The sequence below is a fragment of the Camelus dromedarius genome, chromosome 32 (assembly GCF_036321535.1).
Source record: "Camelus dromedarius isolate mCamDro1 chromosome 32, mCamDro1.pat, whole genome shotgun sequence".
Classification (NCBI taxonomy): Eukaryota; Metazoa; Chordata; class Mammalia; order Artiodactyla; family Camelidae; genus Camelus; species Camelus dromedarius.
Genome location: NC_087467.1, coordinates 17,269,087 through 17,295,351, shown reverse-complemented (window position 1 = coordinate 17,295,351; position 26,265 = coordinate 17,269,087). Strand labels below are relative to the sequence as shown.

At 38.7% G+C, this 26,265-nt stretch overlaps 1 long non-coding RNA gene across 1 annotated transcript in view; it reads right to left on the bottom strand.

The window, feature by feature from the left end:
- The window catches only part of LOC116148793 (uncharacterized), an 80,439-nt gene that overhangs the window by 17,064 nt on the left and 37,110 nt on the right, over window positions 1–26,265 (bottom strand). The window lies entirely within an intron of this gene.

Below are 26,265 nucleotides of genomic sequence, written 5' to 3'. Positions count from 1 at the left end.
GCGTTTTACTGAAATTGATTTGTCTGCTATCAAGATCACATCCTGGTTTCTTGTCTTCATGGGAATGGCATGCCTCTGGCCATTTCTTTATTTATAGTGTTCAGGATCCACTTGTTTTAGAATATCTTTTCCAGAGCAAAGATTTGGATCTTGCTTTGTGAGCTACATTAAAAATCATTTTCTTTAAAAAAGTGAGTTAACATCATTCATTTACTAATAGGACTGGTTCTGTATTCTGTTACATTTGCCATAGGATTTCCTACAAGTGTGTATCCTTTTTGCTTTATTCATTTATTTATTTTGGCATTTGAGAAGATTGGTGACATTATTCCTTATACAAGTCAAAAAAATTTTTTAATCCCTTCATCTCTTATTTACTATTTTGCTGTCTTGTTGAATGGTATCCCTTAGCCAGTAATGGACTACTGGCCATAAAAGTGAGGTTATAGACTCTCTTCCTTCCCCAACTTCTCTCCTTTCAGTTTCGCTATTTCTGCTGTGTTACATCATCTGTAACCATACACATGAGTCTTCCACGCTTGTCCCCACCTCCATTTAATTCTTCGTTTTCCATTCGTATATATTAAAATGTTCATAATTAGTTTATTTACTGAAGTTCTCCCAGTCTGCTGTCTACTAGATTAAGCTTATGCTCTAACAGATTCCTCAAGAAAGGCCCAAAGATACAGAACCCCTCAAGTCCCTGTGTGTTTAATAACGTTTTCTGTAGCCTTGTTCTTAAAGGATGGCTCGTCTGGACGTGACATCTCTGCCTTGGTTCACTGAGTGTTTTCTTTCACTATTTTTTTTAAAGCTGCTCTATTGTTGCCTTTAGCCTTTGTAAGTTATTGGATATTTTTTGGAGGCCTTAAGTATCCCTTGTTTATCTTTGAAGTCTAATAATTTTACTAGTTTGTGTCTTACAGTTGATCTTTCCTAATTTTTCCTAAGTTTCAGACGTATCCTTTCAATACAGAAATACAGGTCTTCTTTTACTTCTGAGAATGTGTCTTGGGTTAGAATTTTGGATATCTGTTCTGTTGCTTCGTTTGCCTTCTGGGACAGCAGTTACGGGTGTTGCTCCTTCTTTGCCCGCCTTCACTTTCACCGTGTTTTTCCTGACGGCTGTGACTTCTGGGTTGTTGCTGTTGTTCTCTTGTTGTTTCATCCCCTTTATTTTGTGTCCAATATTAACTTGACTGTATTTTCCCCTGGGTAACTCATAATCTTCATTGCTGAGACAATTTTTGTTTTATTCTTCCGCTTCTTTCCTTTGTTCAGTTTCATTTTCTTTCTATTTTTCCCACTCTTAGTTTTTGATTTTCTGCTTCAAGGTGATTTTTCAAAACTCTGAGGGTTTGTTTGAGTATATTTAATTCAGAAATGTTTTACATTTCTCTTAAGTTTTCTTTTAGTGCCTAAGCCATGTGAGGGTTCTCATTAGTCGAGATGCATTGGATCTTATAATGCTTTATAAATCTGACATGTAAATTTTGCACTCATACATACAATATGACTATACAAAGTCTCTAATGTTTTGATATGTAAGTTCTTCTTAAGGAAAAAAAAATCTACCGTTTTAATCATGGGGAAATGAACATATAGCATGCATAGCTCTCCATTTCCAGTATGAACTTTTTATATTGACACACAAGATCAATCTTAAGCATTAGGTAAAGTTTGGTATTTGTTTTATATCCTAGGTCTTAAGACTTTTAAACTATTATTTATTTGCATTTACACCACTATGTACTCTAATTATCAAAATGTCCTCATCCTAATCTCAAAAAATACATAGCGAATCTTCAGTAAATGACAAGCCATAGGCTTTATTAAGGGGGTGGGTTTCTTAAGGAACCTTTAATCCATGTGAAAATAGTCAGTGATATAAGAGCACAGAAGATAAACCAAAAAGTCATTTACTTCTACGAATCTAAATATATCTGTCCTGCTATACTAAGCATACAAAACAAATAGTCTGTCCAAATATGTAATGAAATCTACATAGTGAAATTCCTGTCTCACTACCTAAGTCCAAAGTAGTTATCCGTGCCTGGTGAATGTCCCTCCCCTCTGCGGTACCTCAGAGGAGGGCAGTGATCACAATAAGCCATGAAGGCATGGAGGGAGGGCAGTTGTTGGACATGTAATATCTGAATCCAAAGCCAATTTCTAACTGAGATCATATTCCATAAAAGGGGAAAACAGATTTTGATAGATAAGTAGCTATTTCTGCTTCATCAAATACTCTAACTGAAGGTTTTGGTTTTGGCTTTTAATTATTATTGAGGAAATATCTTAGATTTTCACAAAACCCCTCAAACAGTGTGCTCTCTATCTCTTTGTCTATTATATCTCTCAAACACACACACACTTAAAATAGTTGTTAACCTCTTAAGCAAAGCAATAAAATGATGGAATATTTCCTCTGGGAATTGAAAAAAGCATAGTGTCTCAGTTATCGAATGCTGTATCAGAAACTGCACCCTCCCCCAGTGGCTGGTGGAACATGACAATTTACTGTGATGGTGAATTCGGGGGGCCAGAACGCAGAAAAGGCACAGTGGGAATTTATTACTTGGAGTTCTCTCGAGCAATTGCAGTTAGATGTTAGCTGGGGCTGCAGGCTTGAATGAGTCTGCAAGATCCACCTGTGTGCTGCCTCCCTCCTAGGTCAGGCACCCTGGCACTGGCTGTGGCTAGGGGTCTCAGCTCATCTCCAGCGTGGCCCCTCCAGGGGGCTGCTTCAGGTTCCCCATGGCCTCACAGCAGCCTGCCCCAGCGTGAGCAATCTGGAAGACCAAAGCAGAGCTACAGTGGGATCCCTTTTATCACTTCTTCTGCCATATTCTGTTGGTTACACAGAGGCAGAGACAACACTGATTCGGTACGGCATTTGCAAGGGCGTGAATCAGCAGGGGCCACCTTAGAAACCAGCTACCAGATACAGGCAGAGGGAATCCATCACCTCCCGGATTTAGTAACTCTCAGAAATACTGTGACCAATGTGTTTATGACTTCATTTGCAATAAGGACTTCAGGAGTTAGCAAAAAGGTTGCTTGTAAAAAGGACACTTGATACATCAACTGTTGAGAAGCATTTCTGAGAATTCTGAAAAATCTTACTGAGGCCAGCACTGAAGTGTCCTTGAGATAAAAAATAATCTCTTTTTATAGATAACAAAACTAGACGTTTTTCTTGAATGACTTAGAGGTTATAAATCATAAGCTCCACTGATCTGCCATCTTAAAAGTAAGATTTAATTTGATAAATCTTAATTTAATTTATAAAGATTTGGGTGGATTTGTCCTGAAATTTTTAATTACTCTAAATACGATATTGGTGATTATCTTAAATATAGAATCACTATTTATCAGGTTTTTTCCTTAAATTAAAAAAATTCAGAGCAGGTTCACCTTGCCTTATGCAGAAACTTCTGTTCTATACCTAATCTGTGTCACTTAAAACGCTAAGGAAGGTTATTCCTTCCTTAACTTGTAACTGTTTGCCAGTGTCTTCCTTGCCTCTAATTGGACAAAGGGAAATGCACAATTTGATGGCATAAATTGAAATACGGCACTCCCTCTGCTTCTTACACTTTTGAGGGGACACAGGATGACAGGAGACCATCATGCTGGTGGTGACAGGAATGGGGGTGATGATGGTGATGATGTGATGGTGTGGTGGAAATGCTAATGGTAAGGATCTCAATACAGCTATAATTTTTTAGATTAAGTGTTCCCATTAGTATTATATCTTTATCATAGTTCTGTGAGATAGATATTATCCCCTTTTGCATATGAAAAAAGCAAAGTTTGAAAAGATTAATTCACCTAGCTTCACATATGACTCAAAAGTTTTTTAATGAAAAATTAGTTTTTTGGGGTGATTATTATGTGTAGGCTGGTCAGTTGTAACAAATGTGACCCCCTGGTTGGGGGGGATGTTAGAAGGGAGGCCACGCATGTGAAGTAATGGGATTTATAGGAAGTGTTTGTACTTTCCTCTTAATTTTGCTGTGAACCTAAAACTGCTCTAAAAAATATAAAGTTTTAGAGATTAAGTTCTGGCTTTCCATCACAGTTTTTTGGCTGTCAACATTATGAAGTATCTAAAATATTATTATCAATTTACATTTCTTTATTGCTATTTAGTTTTCGAAGTCTTCACATCTATATGCTTATTTTAATTGTCCAATAGAAGAGAGACTGGTAGTAGTATTGTTTCAGTGGTATAGATCAAGAAACTAAAGCAAAGAGAGAACTGTCACTTGCTTAATATCACTAAATCCAACAGCTTAGAAGTATAATTTAGTGTTCCATGAATTAGTGGTAGTGATAGTAATAATAAATCAGCTTCACATACTTTTTCACTTAAGAATTTAGTCATTTTGATACATAACTCAATGGTTCAATTCCCACAGAGTTCTGCTTAAGATTATTGCCTACACAAATTTATCACACTGCAATAATTTAGTTTGTGTAACTGAAGAGATTGTTTAATAGCAATTTCCTTACTAATCACTTTCTAATGACAAATTACTTTAATACAATAGATTATAATAATTCACCCGCTACCTTAAGCAATGAATAAATTACTATTTGCATAGCACTTTTGAGTTTTTAGTATTAGTTTTCAGCTCTAAATATTTATAATTGTCAATAAAATTTTGTGTGTTTTGAGTTACCGGGAGCACTGTATTATAAAAATGTTCCCAAATGATTTCATTGTTTATTATTCAACAAAGATAGACCTTTCAGTGTTGATTTCTTTTTCTGTGTAATTGCCTTTCTGGCTGCTCAGTATCTAAGTGCTCATCGCAACAAGGGATGAAGGAACCAACTGCAGGTCAGTAGGATCGTGAATCCTAGCGCCATGTCTTGGTTGAGCAGCACAGCAGAGACAGCAGCGCGTGCCGCGGTCCACTGGCCGGGTCCCCCGGCTTGACCACCAGGGTGTTTACTTCTCCAGCTGCAGGTCAGGCTCCAGACAGCCCTAAGATCAGCACCCGGCTGTGAACTGCCCTCCACCAGGGAGCTGCTTTACCTGAGTCTATGCCTGTTCCTGGGATCCGTGGCATCTAAGGGCTGGCCAACCTGAGACCTCTCTGAAGGGCCTTCCATGCTTCAGACCTTGCCATGCTTGTTCTGATGGCATCGCTGCAACTGTGTCTCAATTTGACTTCTGCCTCTGCTCCCGAACCACAGATCAATAATTACACCCATTAGAATGAGGCACGAATATTCCTTTCCCTAGCTGGAAGCACAGCATGGAGCTCAGCTTCTCCAGGCTCCCCCCCCCCCCACCGGTAGGAGAGCCAGGACTGTCTATGACCCCCCAAGGGCCCTGTGGTTTCAAAGTCCCAGGAGAGGGCAGCTGTCTTTCCTAGGAAACCTGATAGTGTCGGCACCCCAAATCCAGACCTCGGAGCACCAAACACTGTGTGCATTTCTCCACTGATGAGGCCACTTCCTCATATTTTTAGAAGGAAGACCCTCAATGGGGCGATGGGGGACTCTCCAAATTACAACCTATCACAGACCTCCTGGCTGTGATGTGAAGTAACGGGAAGACTGGGGCCCTGTGGGCGTGCTGCCTGGTGACCCCCAGTTATGTCAGCTGAACTTCCCCTTATAAAAGCTATTCCCTGCACCATGTCATGTGACATGGAATGGCGCTGAAAAGACCTTCTGGGCATGATACGTCAGTGGGTTATTTTGAGAATTAAGTGATAAAACACATGGAAAAGTTCTTTGGGTAAGGACCTGGCACATACTAAGTATTCAATACATAATTTCTATTTCTGATTGTGCCAGGTAATTATTTCAATTATCTAAAATTTTTAAACACTTCTAGGCTGTAGCAATGAATGAAACAGACAAAAATTCTTGTCTTTATGAAGCTTCTATTGCATGGAGAGACAATTAACAATATATAAAATACGTAATATTATCAATGGAGATAAATTCAATTGAAAAAAAATGAAGTCTGGAAAGTGAACAGAGTGCCTGGGCTTGGTAAAACAGGGCACAAAGTGTGTTTTTAGGTAGAGTGATTATGGACTCACCAACACTGTGATATTAGAGCAAAACCCTAAAGGACATGGGAGAGTAAGTTCTAGAATGCCTAACCAGAACAGACATACTCAGAACTGGCAGAATTCCTGCATTCGTTCTCTGACCTGTGGAACTAGGGCTGTCATGGTGTGGTGACTGCCACCGATCCCCACTCAGCTCACCCCTCTGGCCTGGCTAGAAGACCGACGGAGCTTAGATGATGACTGCGGATGATCAAACTTAAGCAGACAGTGACTCGAACAGTAGCTTCTATTCCAGATGGGGTTTCATTTCTGGAATAAATGACTACGTGCGCTGCATCTGTTACGCAGCTATCGATCTGGCAAAATAATGTTTCTTGACACTTGTTAGTAAAGACCATCAGAACAGCTTGCTTCCAACGCGCAAAGCCAGCAATGGAACCATTATCACAGGAAGATCAACCCTTTGACCCTATATCACCACTGAGTCCTCAGGGAACTTGATTCTTTTTTCCTTTCCACAAGGTAACACGCTGATCAATCACATTGATTATGTTATATGGACTGGACCCAGTGAGCAGGAAGTAGCAACGACTGAACTTATTGGTAAGATACTTGGTTGTCAGAGGCTGCGAAATAAACGCAACAGAAAAATCAGGGAACTTCCACCTCAGTGGTATTTCTAGGGGCTCAGTAATGTAACACATGTCAAGATATTCCTTCTGAAGTGAAGGCAGAGTTGTTGCATCTGGCCCCTCCTACAACCCAAAAAAAAAAAAGGGGGTCACAGTGTCTAGAGAGCCTGCTGTTTGGGTTTTGGAGGCAACTTACTCCTTGTTGAGTGTTCTGCTCTAGCCCATTACCAAGTGACCCAAAAAGCTGCTGGGTTTGAGTGTGGCCTGGGGCAAGAGAAGGCGCGGCCACTTGCACCACGTGGTCTGGTAGATTCGACGGTGCCTGAAGTGTCAGTGGCACGCAGCGGTGATGTTTGGAAACTTAGGCCCTTATAGGTGAATCACAGTGAAGACTCAGGATTTTGGAGCAAATCTTGCCATTCCCTGTGGATAACTACTCTTTTTGAGGAAAAGCTTTTGGCATCTTCTAGAACTTAGCAGAGACTAGACGCTTGAACATGAGCCACCACGTTACCACGCAGCCTGGTCTGGGGTAACGTCACTCCTGAATTCTCTCATGTACAATCCAGCCCCTCACAGCTGTACTCCATTAAACCTGATTTATCAGGATCAAGAGACTTGCCGGTTCAGTTTCTACAAAGAATTTGTAGGGATGGGAGAGTCATAATTACCTGGCTCCTTAGAACGTAGGTGGGGACCTGAATGTCTCAGCCTTTTGTATATGAATTTTCAACTGATTCCACTTTTTTTCCCTAGCACTTTTCTTCACCTCTTTTTTCAGGGATTCTGAGAACCTGATTTTCACTGGAACTCCTTGGCAGTACTTAGCCTATAACTTCCTCTGCTCTGTCGTTTCACCACCACTCTAACCTCTTCCAAAAATTATTTGAAATTTCCTGTGCTCTTGCCTCATCTCTCGTTGCCTTTGTCCTGGGTAGCTCATTTTCTTTTTCACTCATCTGTGCTATTTTAATGAGTTTGTGGAAGAAGAGAAAATAAATTCATGTAGTCAGTCTATCTTATTTACCATGTCTCTGTATTGATTTTTCAAAATGAGATTCTAGTGCCATTTCTAAAGTTTCAAAAAATGTTTTATGATAGGATAACTGAAAAGGACGATAAATTTAAAAACAGTTTGATTTTCTGACTAATGTACACCTCACTAAAATCAATTAAATAGAAAAAAAAAGAAGAGATTTTTCAATTTTACGAGTGATTTGGGATGAGAACCGTAAGAAGAAAACTATCTGGGTCTTTTTCTTCGTGTTTTCTAATATTTGGGCAAAATTTTCCCTTGAAATTAGGGATGTCTTGCTTCTTTTTCAGAATGAAAGCCTGACGTTTGCCTTCACAATCAATTCCTATTTCTTTCCATTTGGAGCTGATAAATCTTTACTGCAAATGGCAAATGAGGTCAGAAGACATCCCAGCAGGCACGTCCTCCGTCTTCTGCCAGATGCTTTTTGATGCTCAGGGACCTGGTGAGAACGGTCAGGAGGGAGACAGAGAGGAAGGGGGTAATCACTTGCTAAAAGCTGTTTGGCTCTTTGGTTTACAATATTGGTGATTTATCAGTCACTTTTCAGCGATAAATCTCTAGGAGTCTGAAAGAATAAACAGCCTTCTAGATAGAAGCCTAAATTCACAGTCTCCCACCCTGGCGGACATCCTATTCTATTACAAGTTTATATTTCTAAGACCTGTCCAGTTTTATATTCATATAATTAAGTCAGAAAAAAATATAAGAGGCATGTTCAATTAATATGGGAATAGAAGCACTGATAAATATGCTGCAGGAGAGAATAAAAAAATCACAGTATCTCAATACACTGAATTACGGGAAAAATCTAAAAATAACAACAGACATATGTATTGTTCTTTACATTTTGAAAATTCAAGTTAATAATAATACCTACCATGCACTGAGAGTAAATGGTTTGGCGCTAATCCAAGGCAATATTCTAAGCACACACACACGAAACATCTCTTGTGATGGTAGCAACCCTCTCAACAGTTATATACTGGGCACTTACTACAAACCAAGCTCTAAATGCTTAAAATACGTCAATGAACAGAACAGGTAAATATCTTGGCTCTTGAACAGGCCTAGAGCTGAGTGCCAACACTACTGTTCCCACTTTGGGGACGGAGAGACGAGCTCAGAGATATTCTGTAAATCAAGTTCTCAGAGCAAGTGGCAGTAAATGGATTCAGTCCATTTTCTCAGTATCATGCAAGTTAACTTTTAACAAAACAAAACAATTGCACAGAAAAGAGGCAATGTGTAACACCTGTGAAACAGACAAATACAACTGACAGCAAACTCAACAGGTGTCAGTGGTTCAGTGAGGTTGCCAAGGGCCTACATGGCCAGTGACTAAGAAATAATGGTTAAAGCCTGACCGCTGAGGTTAGACAAACTTGGTTTCAAATCTTGGCACCTCTGTTAACCAACTGGGTGATCTGTGGCACATGATTTGCTTCTCTGGCCTCAGTTTCTTCAGTTCTAAAATAAGTAAATATCTTCCATCTCATGAAATCAGGTGAGGATTAAATGAGACAGTATGTCATGTACCTAGTGCAGTTCCAAGCACACTTTAAGTGCACAATACGTGGTCGCTACTCATCCTCTGCTATTTAAGGGTTAATCTGGAGTTCCATATACTTTGACATGTGGTCTTAAACTCAGTATGACATTTCCTTTTATTACACAGAAAAAGAATATTCTAATTTCCCTAAAAATCATTAAATCATCAAAAATATTAACATTTCAATATGGCTCTAGCTCTTTAAATCATCTGCTGTCCTTTGTTCCTTCAGATGACACCTCAGTCTGAACTGCTACATAAACAAGCCAACAAAGTGCCCACGGATTGTGGCTGTTCCTGCTTCTGGCTTTCTTTTCTGTTATTTTAGCCCCAACTCAGAACTGTGGAGGTCAACACCATCTGACTTTGAAGTATTTTTTGTTATATCTCTAGACTAATTTATAGAGGTCGTCTGTTAAGTTCTGACTGACACTAAAAAGTTAATGATTTTAAAATAAAACAACCAATTTCATAATTCCCAGTGCTCCTCGTAGACTGAATATCAATAGAAATAAATGACAGAAATTACATCAGTGACCATCTGGTGGCTTCCTGCCTGCTTGATGCCTGGGGCATGGATTATCAAACCAAGAGCAACAGAATTCAGTAGCTGTGCCATCCCTAGGTGAAGCTCATGTGTTCTGCTGGACTGTTATATACTCCTTATGTTAGCGGAAAAAAATCTTTAAATCTAGAAATTCTGCATCAGACAAGAGAGAACATCTTATTTCCTTTCGTAAAGCGTATTATTGAAAAATTCTGTGATAAATTTCAGGAAAGGAATGAAAATAAAGAAGAATGCTGTTCCTCCTACACAGATGCAACCTCACCTGTGATATTTCTGAACAAAAGGCAAGTTAACAGTCAATGAGGAACTATCTCCTTTCCATCTACTAATCTAGGCGTGTAACAGTATTCCTCAAACTACTTTCCCAGGCCATAGTGGTCCCAAAGTTAGCACTAGGTTCCATCAGCTGTCGTCAAAGTTTAAGTATCTTAGAGGAAATAGTACATGAACCTCACAGTAATGCTGTGAAGGGGTATCAGATAGTTAGAACAGAAGCTGATACTTAGAAGTGGGTTTCGATCATAACTCATATCTAAAGCACGTTCTTGTCTTGGAACTTAGCAGTGAGCAGAGCCTCAGGATGTTAGTGTAACACTGAGAGAAGGGAGGCCAGAATTTTGGAGGCTGGAGAAAAAGCAACAATGGCCAAGTTGTGACAGAAAATTTGGCCAGACCATCACTGGCAAGTGACGTGAAAAACTGAAAGAGATCATGGAGCTGGCAGGAGATTTAAGGTGCCAAATGCTGTCTATGATTAAACACATGGACAGGAAGATACCCTGAAGAAGGAACTGTCAAATTTTAAGCATAATTTATAGGATATAGATGTGAACTGGGATCAAAATATTCTGTTTTCTTATCCCTACTTCCTTCTGGTAAAGAAACTCAAATTTAGAGATGGCCTAGGACAGTATCAGTAAAGCACGGCTTCAGGATAAAGACCTCAAGTATGTGCGTAAAAGACTATTGAGACACCTAAAAGATTTAATTTATGCTTATTTGAGCTTCTAAGAACCTTAAGGGTGAGCTTCTTAGATCCTCTGCGATACAGAAGAAGAGATCCTCTAAAAATCTAAGAGCATGAATCACAAACATTTCAGAGTAGAAAAAGAGCTTTTTAAGAACCTTAAGGGGCTGACTTACTCCTGAGTTGCTGCACGTGAAAAACCTCAGTTCAGGAGCTTCACCCTTCCTAGACCTGATTTAGACAACACAGTTTGGGGCTTTTGGCTTGTGCTGTAATTGAATGAGACCTGGGGGCCTTCAGAGAGGGTGAGTGCATTTTTCATGTAGGAAGAAGATAAACTGTCTTTGACTAGAGAGTGAAATGGCAGATTAAAGATGGTTGCAAATTCCTTGCTACCTCTCCCATTGAGAGGTGGAGTCGAATTCCTTTTCCCAGGAATCTGTGATGGCCTTAATGACTTTTTTGAATAACAGAATACAGAAGAAATGACATTCTGGAACTTTGGGGGCTAGATCATAAGATCACAACTTCCACCTTGGCCTGTCGGAATGCCTGCTTAGGACACTTCCCCCCAGCAGCCCTTGGTCATGATGAGAGAAGCCCAAGCCACAGGGCAAGGCCACCACGTGTAGGCCCTCGGGTCAACAGGCCTGGCTGAGCTGTCAGCCAGTAACCAGCATCCCTGCCCGCCACGTGTGAACCAGCCTGTGGGTCCTGCAGATGGCTCAGGCCGTGACTGCCTTTTGGGGGCAACTATACAAAAAGTCCTAAAGGAAAAGCACCCAGTTGAGGCCAGCCCACCCACAGGGCTATGAAAAAATAAAAAAAGTGTTGTTTTTAGTCACTAAATTTTGTGTCCTGTCATCAAAAGAACCTTCAAATCTTATAAGAAAGGGGGCCTGGCTGGTCTCACCTGGGATGGCTGGTCTCTGCTCCACGGGGTTTAATTCCCCAGCAAGCTAGCCCAAGCTTGCTCACATGACAGCGGCAGGACTCCAAGTCAAAGCTGGCTTGAAACTGGCACATTGCTACTTCCACTGCTTTCTGTTGGTTAAAGAGGTCATAACGTCCCTCCATCTCAAGGGTTAGGGAAAAGACTCCACCTCTTCATGGGAGAAAGCTGCAGAGTCACACTTCAAAGGCCAGGAATACATGAAGAGTTGTAGAATTTTTGCAATCCACTGACAAGAGGTTTTGATTTGGCTAATTATCAAAACATCATTTGGAGGCATGTGGGATGAATAAGATGGTTCATCAATTTAGATAATACCTTTGTTAGAGCAGGCAGATAGCTAGATACGAGCAGAGAAAGGGGGACGCAGGCCAAATGGCAGGAAATGGGCAGAAAGGAGAAACACAGGCCAAATGCAGGAAACCCTACATCATCTAAGTACCAGGGGTCCCCGGGCAGAAAAAGAAAAGCGGGAACCTCTGGACTAATAAGTGGTCACACCTTTGGGGGTGATAAGTGGCCCAGAGGCCAGCAAAGAAAGGTGAGAAAAGGCAGGAATCTCCAGTGTCCGAATGTAACCTTTTGTTCATCACGCCCTCATTTCAATAAAATTAGCCTCGCAGATTAGAAGTACCCATCATGCACCGACGCCATGACAGTTCCGATCCAGACTAAATAAGGAAAAAATCCCTCCTCCCTTTGGGAAGGTGGGGTTGGGATGAAAATCAGGGACTATGACCCCAGACCCTTGCCTCCCTAATGAATATTCCACTCGTTCATTTTTACAGCCTATGTAACCACCTTGCCAAAATAAATTCACCTGAGCCTGCCTGCTCTCCCCTTGAGGGTACTATCTATCCCTTAATAAATCCTCACTTTACTTTTTTAACCACTGCGTCTTGTCTCTGAATTCCTTCTGGGATGGGACAAGAACCTGGAACACCGGTTATATCTACCGGTAACACCTTCCCAGGTCAACAAACAAGCAAGCAAATCGTCTGTGCTCACGGCTTAAGTGTTCACCCTCTATTGCCCATTATTAAGAAATTTCAAAACCTAAATTTTAAATGTTTTGAGACCCAGCTCTCTTGGTTTTATGGATACTTTTTCAAAAATCTATTCTGCTTGCTACTCACATTTTTCATAAAAATTTTGCAGAAATGAGTTGTTGTCAGAGAACTATCTCACTGAAAAATTAAAAATTACAACAAAATCAAATAACAATCGCTCACGTATTGACCTCCTATACTTTGTACTACATAACAAGGGGGTTATAGGTACTTTAGCAAGAAATCAACAAATTTTACTAAAAGCTTATTCTTTTAGTTCATTTTTCATGTCTCTAACAACACTTAATACTGTAAAACTAATAGTATAATCTTTCTGTAAGTGGAGGTGGATCTAAGGTGCGTAGAATTTAGTGGATCATTGTTCAGGTCACACGAATGTCAGACTCTTGGGGAATTAGTTTATTATTTCTCATCCATTGTTCTCATCTCTTCCTAAGATGCATTTTACTGGAACCAGTGTCTTGCAGTTGCACGATTCTGAGCAAGGTACTTAACCTCTCTAAGCCTGTGATTTTGCTCTCATACAAGGGATATTAATAAGTACCTGGTAGAGAGCATTAAATGAAGTCACACAGAGAGAGTCAATGGGCTACGCAGTAGGTCATCCATAAATGTGGGCTCTCTTCCCTATGTCTGGGAAATCTCTTACTGACTGCAGAACAATGAGTAACTTGACTTTTCACATTTTGCTTCTGACTCTTAAGCCTTTGACTTTGATGTCCAGATTGCTTTTTCTTTCTTGCAAAAATTTTATTTCAGTTTTCTGCCTTCTCTTTGAGAGACATGGCTTTGATTTGTGTTTGTTTTCTTCAATCCCAAAGCAACTTGAGGGGTTTAAGTCTCGTAAATCTGGGAACTGAGAAAATGAGAAGCAAACAGCCACACCAACTGCTCTGGAGGTGAGCTTCTCCTGGGGCGAGAACCTCTCTCAGACTCAGAGGCTAGTGTCTGCATTGCTGTTTGGAAAAGCAGCTAGATCATGCCTCATTTGAGACACGGTTAAAAAGACACGGCTTTGGGGGGACCAGATACTCTTAGTAAAATAATGATCTGTGCCCCAGGAGGAACAGGCAGCAGGAAAGGACAAGTGGGAGCCGGACGGGGATGAGGGTGTGGGGAGGGTGGCTGACCGAGAGTGCTGCCAAGGAGCTATAGGCCACACACAGGGTAGGCTTCGGATGGGCTTCTGCAAAATGCCTTCCGCCCACCTGGTGTCTTGGATCTGGCCAGACCATCAGTGAAATCGTACCACCTCTGTCAAGTGCCTTTCAGGCATCTTTGGCACAGTGACTATCTTCTTTTGTCAATTTTTATCCACTTAAAGGACCTTTGGAATGACAGACATAGTTGAAAGTTGACATATATCACTTTAGATAAATGATCAGTTTTAGAAAAGAAAAATTGGCGGCTCCCCTATAGATTTATGCAGGCAGCCAGACAGGTAGCGTGGGCTTCAGTGGGTGCTTTGCTTGCCTCAGTCTACTCAGTTCACCCTCAGGACCCGTCACACTGACCCCACCGACTACCAAACCTTAGACATAAATCCCTTGGCAACTTCTGAAAACTCAGAAGTATAGAAGAATAATAGTTATTTCCAACAGCATGCATGTTGGAAGGCTTTTTGTTATTACTCTGCCTAAATGGAACACATATGTAACTTGTAGAGTTTTAGTAACAATTGAATGTATACACCCAAAATGTCTGTTAGATTTTTTTTTAAACGACTTAATAAAGGGCCACTGAAGGAGTCAAGCTGATGTAACAAAGTGAGGTGACATTAATTACTTTGGGGACTGATTATGACGTTCCAGTAAATAAAACAACAACAAAATATAGATACATATCCTGTGTAGTTACAGTTTGGAATTTCTCTAATTCTGTTCCTGCGTGTATTTGTTACAGCTGCTTGTGAAAGACAATCACTTTTAATAATTACAGAAGCAGAGCAAGACACCCTAACTATGAAAGAACCACTTAATTAAGCTACTTCGTGTTTTCCTCCATATACATTGTGGGTTTTGAAACTTTGAGTGAATCAGCAGAGAATAGGTTAAAACATTGCTATGGTTTTAACTGCTTTCCTTTTTTTTTTCTTTAACCAGATTGTCTGTTTATTGGAACTGATTGATTTGAATTGATGAGTTTTATCGATTTTGTCACGCACAGTTTAATTTAATCAAATCGCCTTGTTCCAAGATGTGAAAATGAGCTCTATTTTCTAATCCAATTAGGGGGAGCCTATAGGATGTCGTTCATGTGGGAACTGGGGAATAACTAATGTGTTTGCTAGTAGCTGAAGCCAGCAATGTATAGCATCCCCATGGTGCAATCCTAAACGGTACAAATATATGTGTCTGAAAGTCTCTGAAATAATGCTGTTTTTAGGGGATGGTGGATCACAGGAAATGACCAGCCAAAGTTGCACGCACCACTGTCGGGCTCAGGCTGCTGAGTAGTCACTCAAGATACATGAATCAGCCCCAGTCTGAGCTTCAAAGTCATAAAGGCAGCCCTACTATTCTTAGGGCTTCCAAAGGTGTAACCTGGAGGGAAAGCCCTGTTCCCTTCTTTCAACTCTGTACTCCTGTAAAAATCCTTTTCTAAAGCCGACCATGTGTCTACTTTAATTTTTCCGGTAGAAAAATGTCATGTATTAACAGTGCCTCTGGGAAACTCCATTATGATAAAATCTATTACAGGATCCAACATGTGTGGCTCTTATCTGGAGATTACAAGAGGGCCTTGTCAAATGTTTCTGAAAATACCTTTTCAGACTTTAGCTCAACTTAGTTGGGTAAAATAGTGGGTTCACTATCAAACTGGTCCTGGTTCATATGATCTTTTTAGTTAAACTCATACATAGCTATGATAAAGACAATTTTCCTAGGTTTTTTTGTAAAGTTGATCTCACACAGGAGGTAGGTGAATCACATGGAAATACCCTGAGTGTGAATGTTTTTTCTCTAAATGAACAGATATTTATTATTGTGTAACAGCTTTCCCTTTAATTTTCAAATGAAAGTACTCAGAATGTGGAGTAGCCATCTACTATTGTTAGATATTAAATACAGATATCCGCATTGTTTAATCATCTCTTAAGAACTTCTCAAACACCTATAATCCACTGGAAAATGCCAGGTGATTAAAAATAGTATTTGTTTTTTATTAGCAACTACAGTGATTTCTCATTGGATTTTGAAATCCTCAAAATTATAGTCAATGTGAGTAATTCATGGTTCAAAGAATAAGTCATAATGGACATTTTAAAGATTCAAAACCGAATAATTCCCAGAAGACAGCCTTTATCAGTTTCCTATTGCTGTTAAAACAAATTGACAAAAGCTTAGTGGCTTAAAGCGGCATGAATTATTATCTTACTCTCTTGGACCTTAGAAGTCAAATGGGTCTTAGTTAGTTTGAGCAGGGCTGCATTCCTCCCTGGATGCTGTAGGAAGAATCTGCTCCCTGGCCTTTTTCACCTGCATTCATTCATCCACAACCCCTTCCACCCTCAAAGCCAGCAGCAGCCTGCTGAGCCATTTTCACATCTCATACCCTGACTCTGACTCCCTCTCTTTGCTTTACGAGGAGACTTGTAAGTACATTGGGTCTACCTGCCTAATCTTGGATCACCTCCTCATCTCAAGGGCAGCTGATTAGCAAACTCAATTCCACCTGCCACGTAAAGGCCCCTTGTTATGTAACATAATGTATTCACGGGCTCCAGGGGTTAGGATGCAGACGTCTTTGGTGAGGGGCAGGGAGTGTTATTCTGCCCACCCCACAGCCAAAGAATCTTTTTGAGGGGAAAGTATAGATTTTTTGCAATAAAGAGGAGAGGTAAAAAATCTGAGGTAACATCCATCTTAAGAAGAAAGAAAAAGAAAACCAAAATAAGCCACATAAATAATGAAGGAATATTTTTGACAAGGGAGAAAATTAATAAAACAGAACATATAACTGTTAGAGAAGATTACAAAAGCCAAAGCTTCTTCTTGAAAAAAACAGAAGTTAAAATCTCTTGCAAAGTCAATCTAGAAAAATAAACTATTCAAATAAAGATTAAAGAAGACATGAGGAAGAAGACATAACTGATTAAAAATATAGCATAAAATGAAAAATTCAAATCAATAATTTGAAAATTAATACTTTTTAATAAAAATTTAACTTGTTAAAACTGGCTTAAGAATAAAAAACTTAAAATCATAAACCTATAACCATTAAAGAAACTGAATCAGCACTGAGAAACTTACTACCTTCATGAATACACTGTAATGCTCTAGGCTTATAAAAAGTTTTAAAGCAAATTCTACTAAATATTCAAGATTTAGTAGCAGCCTCTTTTCAGAGATTTGAAAAATAGGTAATATCCCTCAAACTCATTTTATTAGGCCAGTGAAATTCTGGTACTTAAATCGGAGAAAATCGTAGAAAAAGGAAATTTAGTACAGATCACTTTTATTGCTGCAGATACAAAAATCTGTATCAAACTGAATCAAACAATGCATAAAATCACAGAATGTATAGAAAACTTTCTATTTCACAGGAACTCAAACAGTGTAACATTACAATCTCCAAGCCATTAATAAGGAGAAAAATATAACACTCAAGATCAGAACTTAGAAATGGAAGGAAATTTATTTAATTTGACAAATGATGTCTAGTAAAGACCTACAGTAAACAGCATATTTTAAAATTTGTAAGACAGAAAAATGAAACCAGAATAAACAAAACTATTCCTCTCAAATTCTCAAAAGAAAAAAATTCACTATTAAGACTTATTCAGCATGTATCAGTGGTCCCTTCAAGTGCAAAAAGACAAGACAAAGAAGTATATAAGAACTGGAAAGAAAGGTTATTATTTGCAGACAATCTGTTTTCCTAGAAAAATCCAAAAGAATCTACAGATAAATTAATAGTATTGTTAAGTGCCAGATAGAAGACCAAAATACAAAAATTCAATAGCAGCAAATATTTATACAATTTATATAGAACATGTAATTTCTAAAAGAAAACATTAACAGAGCAAAACCAATTCAGTGTCTTGTAGTAAGTCTAAAAATGCATAAGATCTGTGTAGGAAAATGTGTGAAACTTTACTGTGGAATATAAATGAGAACCTATATAGACTCAACGTGCTCTTGTATTGGAAGACCCACTCTTACGAGGGTAATAATCTGTTAAAATGTAATTGGTAAATTCAGTGTGTTTCAAATAAAAATCCCCACCAAGTTTGAGGAACTAAAAGATAAGTTTAAAACATCTATGTAAAAATAAACAGCCATGAAGATACAGAAAAGTTATGAAGAATATGAAGAATAAAAGAGGATTTTTCCTTCTATATTTAAATTTCCCTTTGATATCAAAGCAGCAATAAAAGAATACATCAACGGACCAGTATTGAGAAACTAGAAAGAGAAATTCTCAAAAGAAGCTCTTGGAATATGACAAAGGCAGTGTTAAAAATCAGGAGGCAGGATGAGCAATTCAACAAGTTAAATAACTACCAGATGGGTAAAGGATAAAATTAGATTAATAAATGCCTTTCAAAAAAACAATAACTTTGATGACATACTAGAAAGTTGTCTTAGTTCCCTAGGGTGGTATAATTAAGTACCAGAAACTGCGGGACTTAAAATAACAGAAATTTATTACCTGCCAGTTCTGGAGGCTAGAAATCTAAAATCAAGGTAGCAGCAGGGCCATGCTCCCTCTGAACCTGCAGGGAATCCTTCCTTGTCTCTTCCTAGCTGGGGGTTTGCCAGCAATTTCTGACGTCCCTTGGCTTTTAGCTGCTTCCCTTCTAGCCTCCATCCTCACATGGTGCTCTCCCTGTGTGTCTTCATATGCCTCTCTGTGCATTCATGACTATAGTTAACAGTGCTGTATTGTTAACAATGTTGCTAAGAGAGTAGATCTTAAAAGGTCTCCTCAGGAGAAAAAAATTGTAACAATGTGAGGTCATAGACTTTAACTTATTGTGGTAATTATTTTACAGTATATAGACATGTATAAAATGATTTTGTTGTGCACCTTAAACGAATACAATATTATATGTGATTGTATCTCGATAAAACTGGCGGGGAGAGTACCCTTTCCAAGAGAACTGTAAGTACACGGTTCTCAAAATCTGCTGCTAAATAGTACATCTCTCTCATTCAAGCAGTTTGGGGAAAGAAGTGGTCTTTGACTGTTAGGTATAGTGTAATGGTTAAAAAGGCAGGCTTGGGCAACAGTCTGCCTGGGTTCAGCTTCTGGTTTGATCACTTTCAAGCCCTGTGACCTTGGGCAAGTGAAGCTACCTCTCTGAGCCTTAGTTCCCTCATCTATAGAATGGAATACAAACAATACATCCTTTGGAAGTTTCAAGAGGATGAAATGCACTAATATACAGAAAGAACAGAACAAGCACCCATCCAATGCTAGTTATTTTCATTGTGGTCTTAGTGGTTGTCATCATTCACATATACCATAAGCTAAAGGCTAAAAACCTATTAACAAGTAGAGGTCCTATTAGATTTATTTTGATAAAAAGAAAGAGAAAATGCCTGGCCTTTGGAGAATCATCTAAGGTCATTCAAAATTAAAATGATGTAACAACATACTGTCAAAGATAGGGCTCAGCAATGCAAACAGTATCTTCCCTCCGAGTTTGATAAACAGGAAAAACCATACAAGGAACCCGTGAGATTAAAAGGCCAGTAAGAAAGTTTCTGCCTCTGAGGACCACGCTATGAGGATTTGAAAAGGCATCCAGAGGTCTCTACACACATTTATCTTTGGATATTTATTTGGCAATCAGGGTTATTGATTTCACATTCCTCATGCTCAGGTTAACGGCCCAGTAGTTTGGACAAGCCCCCGTGGGTCTACACTCACCAGCAAGGTGTGTATGGTCATTTACAGCTGTGCCATACTTTGTGAAAATGGCCAGGCTTCCACAAAGCAACCACACCACAAACTAAAAGCTAACAAATACCTCGCCAAGTACAGACACAAAAACACAGCCTTGGTTCCGCCTGAATAGACATGAATGTTGGATTACTGGTATTCAAATTAGCTGAGGTTTAACACAGATCAAAAGAAAAAGAAAGAAAAGAAAGAAAACAGAGACTGGATAAGTGTTTGTTGCAGCATCATTCACAATAGTCAGCAGTTAAAAGTCAAAAAACCAAAGGTGGATACAACCCAAGTGTCCATCAACAAACGACTAAACAAATATCATATATACACATGGTATGTCATTCAGCCTTAAAAAAGACTGAAGTTCTCATAGGTACTGCAACATGAAGAACTTTGACAACATTACGCTAAGTGACATAAACCAGACACAAAAGTACAAATATCACATGGATCCATTTATCTAGAGTAGAGAAACTCAGAGCCAGAAGGCAGCTCAGGCATTACCAGAAGGCGGGGAGACAAGGAAGCAGAGAGCTATTGCTTAATGGTTACAGTTTCTCTTTGGAATGAGGACAAAGTTTGGAAATAGATAGTGGAGATGGTTGAACAACACTGTAAATGTAAATTAATGCCACAAATTTGTACAGTTAAAAGAGGCTAAAATGGCAAACTATGTCATATACTTTACCCCAATAAAAATGAAAAAAAAGAAATAGCTACAGCTGTGGTAACTCATACTCATCCAGTTTCTCTCCTACCACTGAAGGGATTAGAATTTAATTACTATAAAACAGAATATATAGAACGTGCTATAAGTTATATTTTACTAAGATATGTTATATTTCATTATTTTTTTCCTTCTTCCTCCTATTATCCACAATTCTAGGCTTCTTTACAGAAGTAAAAATCTTGTTCTATGGGTTTCCCAAAGCATAATGCAGCTCCTCCACAAAGGCAGTGCCCAGAGCACATCCATTTGAAGCTACAAGGCTTTTATTTGTAATATTTGACTCGAAGTCACCATAAAACCGTGCAATTACAAAGTATGTTATTACACAACTCTGCCTCCATGATTCTAAAGAAGCTGCTCAATAGATCTGCAACTCATGTACCTCATTCCATTCTGCTTCCAAAGAAGCCACTCTTGTGGATTCAATGTTGTCTATGCTTTAAAAATCCACTTTAATATCTTGTAGAGGGAAACACTGAGGGCTATGAATTTCCTGTGAAAATTGTTCTCTTTCTATTTCTTTGAATAGCAATATAAAACTCAGCTCTTGTCCTTTCTCTTAGGAGCCAAAGAGGGAACACACATGCCGGTGAAATAAACTGTCTTTCTTCTGTTGAAAGGAAACTGTAATCTATGTGCTCAGCAGCATATGCAAATAGCAGATTGAAACTTGGTTGCAGAGAAGTTTCTGTTCCCGACAACATCTGTTCTACTTGACAGATGCTCTGCTGCCAGCATCACACCAAGTAAAGTGAGACTACAAGAAAGTAGAAGCCCCCGGTGTTTTAGCTTCTTTTCTGAACAAAAATACCATTAACTCGGAAAGTAGGTTCTGAACCAAATAAAGTATATATAATGTTTGCACTTTTCGATGTAAAAGCATCTGTGATTTCAGTGATTAAAATACCACATTCCTCACTCCCTGCCTTCTGACAGACAGAAGGTCTGGCTTCTTTAATCTTGTACTTGAGTTCACAACATTTCAAAATGTTTTCATTTTTTTTTTCCCTATAATTATCGAAGTAAGAAATAGAATGGCTGACAATGTGAAATGTGTATTCCCCATCACAAGAACATCACAATCCTAACAAATGCATATGCAAAGGACATGCATAGTAAAACAACTCAAAAGAAAACACAAACAATAAACATATACCAGACATTGTTTGATTTTTCTAGAATTGAGATGAATGTAAGTGAACAAAAGTGAGGTAAGATACACAAGGCATACACATTAAGATATGATTCCAAAAGCTAGTGATAGTACATTAAAGCCAGCATACTGCTGCATCGGTTGTATGTTTGTTTTGTCTTTTTGGGGGGGGGCTAATTATTTATTTTTTTAAAGGAAGTACTGGAGATTGAACCCAGGACCTTGTGCATGCCAAGCACGTGCTCTACCACTGAGCTAGACCCTCTACCCCTGCCTTTATTGTAGAATAGTACATTTATATGTTCACTTTGGAAAGCATTTGGGCATATTAAAGGTCGTTTACAAAATTTTAGGAAGCTGCTGGTCAATTCTGTAATGATAAACAAGCATCAGCTATTGACTTCTCCACAAAATTCAATCCTGGAGAAACTAGAGAAACAAAAGGGGAATACGTATTCCAGAAATGAATTTAAAAAAACAAGTGAGCAACCCATCCAGAGCACCAAGTATGTTTTGAGTTGTCTGCATCTGGAAGATGAGCGGCTGTGGGCTATGAAGGAAGAGGTAGACTGAAGCAGTAGTAAGAGGGCAGGTTGGAGTTAAGTTTTTACTCTTAACTTTTTTGGAAATGCTATATACAGGCTGTAAAACATACTAATCTTAAGTGCACAGCTCAGAAAATGGCTATGGACACAACCACAGGCCAGATCAAGGGAGAGAGAGAAAACCACAAACTTCAACACCAAGACAGGAGCATCCCCAGCCTCCGGAGACCTGCCCCCACCCCGGCTGCTTTCTCCAGGGGTCAAAGGATTCGTTCTGGCTATTTCTGAACTTCATGTAAGCAGAGAGTCATACTCTTTTGCACCTGGTATGTGCAGCTCAAAATGGCAATGGAACGATTCTGTCACTTTATTGCATGCAGCTGTACTTTGTTATTATTATTGTTAACATTAATTTGTATTGTTTAGTCTTTTATTTATCACATTATATTTATGTTATACACTATTTTTTTTAATAAAATATAGCAGTAGTTTATGAACTACTATATTTTTCCTGTTGTGTGAATATATAAAACCATTTAAAATCATACTCTTAATGGGCATTTGGGTTGTTTCTAGTTTTGTTATTATAAAAAATTGCTGCTAAAATTTCCTTGTACCAACTTTTTGGTGCAAATACACATGTATTATATTGAAGCTATACAGAAGAGTGCTACAATTCTTGTCTTCTTAGGGAGAAAACAAGGTGATAAATTTAAGAAATCACAAAAAATAAATTTAAAAAAAATCCTAAAACTTTAATTTCTTTCCTAACTCACATACTTACGTTCAACAACAAAAACTTGGTCACTCAAATCTGAGAAAGAAGAACAGAAAGAATATACAATAAACAAATATAAATCCAATATACTCATACACATATCATTTGACCTTGAGAAACAGGTGTCCCCGTATGCTGTGTAAAGAGGCTGAAGCATACTCAGACTCAGTGATGTTACGAAGACCCTAGGGGATGCAGGTACTTTTAGCGTGATGTTTCAAAGTGTGTATTTTAATGCTTATGAAGTGTGCTAGTATGGAAGAATGAACCAGTTCAGCAGTAGACTGTGTCATATTTCTCCACTGGTGCCAGCACGGCACAGATGTCCAACCCAAAGGCCACATTAGATGATATTCACATGACAAGAAGCCAGAGGGGACAGATGTCTTCTCCCAGGGCCATATTGCTACCACAAGAAAATCAGTTAAGTGCCCTCTTGAACTAATTTAAGATTTTAATAAAGTGACTAAATACTATATATTTATACTCACATTAAGTTTTCCCACATTATAACAATAATCATTTTCCCATGTAATGAGAATACTAAGTTAACAGTAGAAATAAAGAAGCCGGGAAGGGATCCCGGAGAAAAATCAGGATGCTGTTGACAGGGGAAGAGGGAACTGACCTCAGGACAGGTGAGAAACATAGTTGTCTACCAGAGTTGGTCACTTAAAGACAAACACAAGGCAACAAACAATTAAATTTACAGATACAGTTAAAGACGAAATGTGAAACATCAAATAATAAGAAATACAAAATAAAATCAGCATAAATGTGTTACATTCTTGAAGGGAGATGAACTATTCTGAACTTAAAATTGACAGAGCCATTCAGGAAGTAAAGATGGACACACAGACTTCCAAATCCGTATTTTCTGCATTCAGAATGAATGTAGCCACATTTGGCAACAGTTGTTCATTTGTATTCTTCCTGATTTTGATATTCTTGATATATAAAAATTTTGCATCTTTATCGAATCAAATATGTAAGTTTTATGGCCTCTTCTATTGATTTTTGTACTTAAAAAGCTTCACTAGTTACAGTTTAAGTTAAATATTTGCAATAAATTTTTATAATAAAATATAAAACAATATATCAGAAAAGTAGGGGATGGACAAAAAATATGATAGATAAAATGATATAACATTATCCATTATACACTCATTTTTTGAAAAATACTTACTGTGTGTCCACTATGAGTTAAGTACTATTCTAGGCACTGGGTATAAAGCAGTATTTAAAACTAATGAAAAACATTCCATTCATAAAGCTGCCATTCTAGGGGAGGAGATAGGCAATAAACAAAATAAATGTGCAAAGTAAATAGTACGTTGGATAGCAATAAAAGCCAGGGACAAAAATAAAGGAAGGGATGGAGCATTGTGAAAGAGAAATATGAACAAAAACTTTAAACTAAATGAAGGAACAAAGCATAATTACAGCTGGGGGAAGAACACTCCAGGCAGAAGAAGTTGCACGTGAGTTGTCTGCAGGCCTGGCACATTTGAAGACAGCAAAAAGAAAAAGTTGGTAGTGATAAAGCAAGATGAGAAACTCGTTTTAAAAATTTAGTGAAAAGAACAGGGCATATGTGCGTACCATGCTCTCAATCATGTACAAAGATGTGTAGAAAAAGCCTAGATGGAAAAACAGAAAATGGTTAAAAGAGGATCAAGGGTGATTTTAATTCAATTTTCACTTTTCGTGATTTTAATTTTTCTCTAACAACCATAACTCACACTAGAGTTTGTATTTTTAAAACTCACTGGACAGGAATGAATTGAGCACCTGGAAGAAAACCTACAATTATAAAATGTGGATCATAAAACCATATATTTGTTATTAAACAGCGAAATTTACTGTAAAATTATGCCAAGTTCTTAGTCTTATACAACAAGTGATGAACAGAGCGTCCATCAATAAAACATTTTTCATCCTCTTCCCAGAAGAATTACTCAGCCAACAAATATCCAGACAGGAAACTTTCTGTCTCATCCTGAGAACATCAGCCTTGTGCTTAATTTAATTTGTGACTTCACAGCAACTCACCAAAATTTGAGATAATGTCTTCACATTCCTTATTAGTTTACTGAAATATCTAAAAAGGCACAGTTGAGCCCTTAGCAGATGGCAAGCCTCAGTCCCTGAAGTGGGATTACAGTTCCTTCTTTACTGGGACTTGACAGATGTGTGTCGTCACATTCCTCCAGGGCAAAGGATGGATGCTCAGAGATTAACTGAGTTTGAAAAAGCACATTCTAGTTCTGCCAGCTCTATCAATAAGTGACAACAGACAGTGGAACTATCACGTCATGGTGGGTCTGAAAACCGCTCTTAACCTTTGCCTTCATTTGTAGACTGCCAACACTGGAGAGAAACATCCAAAATGTGAGTGGGTCACTGCACAGTGGCATTCTGATTAGGCTGCTATTTCTATTGATGGGTTACCAGGGTTGTTAGATCTGAAGCTGAATCACTTTCTCTTGGCATTGTGTCTCCAGCACATTATCTAGAACATAGCAGGGGAAAAACCGTGTGGTGAGAACTGTTCTCTCGCAGGTTGGATGCCTTCGGGTAGCACAGATGTGTTTGCAGAGAGAACTGTCCATGCCGGGCACTCTCGGAGGTCGGCAAACATTGAGCAGAAGCCTAACCTTCAGTTTGTACTGAACTAAGATTAGGCTGAGCTGGTGTCTTTACCTCCAGTTGTGCAAATCAGCTTAATTCACTCTGGAATTGCATCACCCGCATAGGTTGCTAGGATTCAGCTAAGTGTTACTGGCACATCTACAGCAGATATTATCTTCCTCCAGGTCTGCTTATTTCCTATTATAATTGGTGACATTTTAATTATTTTTATTGGTTTTATGTATCAGTTAGGGTAACATTATCTGGCATAAATAGCAGTGATGAATACTTTAAAAAAATAATGTTTTGTTAAAATTTGTAAGGCAATATGGAGGTTCCTGCTCTAGATGGGTTTCCTCCTCACAATGGTTCAGGGGTCCAGGCTTATGTCAGCTGCTAATGTCCCCAGAACCCTCTGCATCCAGCCTGTGAGAGGAAGAGAGCATAAAGAAAATGCTCCAACTGATTCTTATAAACTCTAAGTTGAATCCTAGCCCGTCTAGTCCCATTTAATGGGCAAAACTAGTTACACAGCCATACTTGGTTCCAGGTGGGACCAGGAAATGTAGCTCCTTACTGAGCAGTTTGGCACTTAGCATCTTTTGGAAGGTCAACCTTACAGTCGTGCTGGACAGCTAATCATCTCTGCCAGAGTGGTTCTGATTGGCATCTTTTCAGTATCTGGAAATCTCTGGAAGATGGTGTCA